Below are 3,799 nucleotides of genomic sequence, written 5' to 3'. Positions count from 1 at the left end.
AATTATATCTGCATTTGCTTTTCTCTTGAAACTCCAGTTTTCCCCAAAGTCCAAAAAGATGCAGATGGAGTTTTTGTTTGTTTCATTTGTATTGTCCTGTGATTGGCTGGTAACCTGGTAATCTAATGCTGGATCCCTTCTCTAATCTCGACCAGACAGCTTTCTCAATCCCTCACAGTTTAGCTGGTCAAATGATAGAATGGTAATTTTCTGCCATCTACTGGTCATAACAAAAGATGTGGTTTTTAAACAGAATACAAATAAAAAAATCACTTATAGGATGCATTACTGTATTCAAAAAATTTAAAATTTCCAAAGCACAGTTGGGAAGTGCCACATGATGTAAACAGTAAGAAGAAGATGTGAAATAAAGAGTGTCTGTTTCAATGCACCTCTAAATGCTGTTCATGTGAAACAGGGGAACTACGCACCAATCATTTCTCTGCTGGGGAGAATTCCTAAACTTCAACAAAAACATTTACAGTAACTACTGTTTATACTGTAAGGAGGTCAGCCTTTTTTTTTGTCACATCACCTGTTTGTTTCAGTTAAAAAAAAGTGAGAAAAAAGACTGAATGACGTAAACAAAATAAAAAAGGTAATACTGAGCTGGAAAAATGCTGAAATAAATGCTGAGGAATCAGAATCAAACCAAAGGCCAAAACTGAATTCAACTTATTGGAAGCCACATTTTAAAATGTAGTAATCATGTAAGAAAGTTAAACCACTGTTTAACATACATCATCAAAAAGCTATTTGGATAATACATAGATTAAACTTTGCTTCTTGATAGTTCATGTTTAAATGTAATGATTTTGACATATTTAAAGTCATGATAGGCTGAAACAGTTGTTAGAACTGTTACCTTTTAGCAAAAAGATCTGGGGTTTGAATCCAGGATGGATTCTGTCTGTGTGGAATTTACCCAATCATTTGAATTATGGAAAATAGAGAAATTAAGTTACTTGTGAAACTGATTCAAAGCACTTCAAACCAACTGCTTGTCACATTAGTTGTTTCTTGTCTTGACATCACTTCTTTTTATTGCTGTGTTACTGGGATTTAACAGCAAAAAAATGAAAACATAGAGTGACCGGCAACCTCTTTGAACCTGTTAGAAAGTGTAACATCTTTTAGATTAGTGACATGAATACTTATTAAGCACATTCATAACATTTTACATTTGAAAATACCAAAGCTACTTTCATGGTTTTCAGCTACGGTGTGAGGGCAATTCTAAGTAAAATTACTGGGGTTAAAAACTACTGCAAATATTATCATCTTATAACAATACAATTTCCAATAAAACTAGAACTTTGCTTGACTGTGATCTTGAAAAAAAAGTAGATAGTAACCCATCTTAATGCTGTGTCATTTTAACAATAGATCTTCATAACGTTGTTATTAATGTAATAATCCAGTTTAATTTTCTGATATCATCATTGTTTATTGCTAGATTTACACATTGCAGCCATATTTTGCCACCAATGGGAGAAATAATGAGTAACTATATAAGGGATACTGTATGATGAAAAAAAATAAAATTGATGGATGCGTTATGTTTAGTATGAAAACATCTTAACATTTTCAGATGAAAAAAACTACGAAAAGTCATCAGAAAGAAAATGAACCCCTCCCACCATTAATAAGATTTTAGAGTCTACAGGGGATCCATATTAAATTGCAAAGGTTGAAGAAAAATATGAGTGCATTTATTAAAAAAGCTCTAAATGTCTATTTTTTTTCACAAAATCATCTGTCACAGTTATTCAGCTTTCTGTCCTTACAGTCGAGCGCCCAATTAATGTGAAACGACGCACAGTGAGGAGGACGGTGAAGGAGGTACAGGTCCTTCTCAAACAATTAGCATATTGTGATAAAGTTCATTATTTTCCATAATGTCATGATGAAAATGTAACATTCATATATTTTAGATTCATTGCACACTAACTGAAATATTTCAGGTCTTTTATTGTCTTAATACGGATGATTTTGGCATACAGCTCATGAAAACCCAAAATTCCTATCTCACAAAATTAGCATATTTCATCCGACCAATAAAAGAAAAGTGTTTTTAATACAAAAAACGTCAACCTTCAAATAATCATGTACAGTTATGCACTCAATACTTGGTCGGGAATCCTTTTGCAGAAATGACTGCTTCAATGCGGCGTGGCATGGAGGCAATCAGCCTGTGGCACTGCTGAGGTCTTATGGAGGCCCAGGATGCTTCGATAGCAGCCTTTAGCTCATCCAGAGTGTTGGGTCTTGAGTCTCTCAACGTTCTCTTCACAATATCCCACAGATTCTCTATGGGGTTCAGGTCAAGAGAGTTGGCAGGCCAATTGAGCACAGTGATACCATGGTCAGTAAACCATTTACCATTGGTTTTGGCACTGTGAGCAGGTGCCAGGTCGTGCTGAAAAATGAAATCTTCATCTCCATAAAGCTTTTCAGCAGATGGAAGCATGAAGTGCTCCAAAATCTCCTGATAGCTAGCTGCATTGACCCTGCCCTTGATAAAACACAGTGGACCAACACCAGCAGCTGACACAGCACCCCAGACCATCACTGACTGTGGGTACTTGACACTGGATTTCTGGCATTTTGGCATTTCCTTCTCCCCAGTCTTCCTCCAGACTCTGGCACCTTGATTTCCGAATGACATGCAGAATTTGCTTTCATCCGAAAAAAGTACTTTGGACCACTGAGCAACAGTCCAGTGCTGATTCTCTGTAGCCCAGGTCAGGCGCTTCTGCTGCTGTTTCTGGTTCAAAAGTGGCTTGACCTGGGTAATGCGGCACCTGTAGCCCATTTCCTGCACACGCCTGTGCACGGTGGCTCTGGATGTTTCTACTCCAGACTCAGTCCACTGCTTCCGCAGGTCCCCCAAGGTCTGAAATCGGCCCTTCTCCACAATCTTCCTCAGGGTCCGGTCACCTCTTCTCATTGTGCAGCGTTTTCTGTCACACTTTTTCCTTCCCACAGACTTCCCACTGAGGTGCCTTGATACAGCACTCTGGGAACAACCTATTTGTTCAGAAATTTCTTTCTGTGTCTTACCCTCTTGCTTGAGGGTGTCAATAGTGTCCTTCTGGACAGCAGTCAGGTCGGCAGTCTTACCCATGATAGGGGTTTTGAGTGATGAACCAGGCTGGGAGTTTTAAAGGCCTCAGGAATCTTTTGCAGGTGTTTAGAGTTAACTCGTTGATTCAGATGATTAGGTTCATAGCTCGTTTAGAGACCCTTTTAATTATATGCTAATTTTGTGAGATAGGAATTTTGGGTTTTCATGAGCTGTATGCCAAAATCATCCGTATTAAGACAATAAAAGACCTGAAATATTTCAGTTAGTGTGCAATGAATCTAAAATATATGAATGTTAAATTTTCATCATGACATTATGGAAAATAATGAACTTTATCACAATATGCTAATTCATTGAGAAGGACCTGTATATAAATAAAATCTCCAACACTACATGTCAGACACTGGTACCTTGGGGTCACTACGTTCAAGGGTTTACTGCACATTTTTTTATTTTATTTTTTTATTTATTTATTTTCTTTTTTTTTTTTACCAGGGATGTCAGTTATTGTGGAGGTTGTTGCAGTTGCATTTCTTCTCCAGTGTACATCCCCACTCAAACCAGCAGATGTCATGCTTTCTCCTTCTGCTGGGCTCCAAATGTTTTGCCTGATGAGCATGCCCCATTTCTCTTTGTCGCCCCCTTCTCCATGACCCCTGCCAACCCCTCCTCTGTCACACAGCCAAAATAATAAAATGCTGACTTCTCAAA

Source organism: Girardinichthys multiradiatus, chromosome 3 (genome assembly GCF_021462225.1).
Source record: "Girardinichthys multiradiatus isolate DD_20200921_A chromosome 3, DD_fGirMul_XY1, whole genome shotgun sequence".
Taxonomy (NCBI): Eukaryota; Metazoa; Chordata; class Actinopteri; order Cyprinodontiformes; family Goodeidae; genus Girardinichthys; species Girardinichthys multiradiatus.
The sequence above is the reverse complement of the archived record's forward strand: the minus strand, read 5'-3'. Positions refer to the sequence as shown.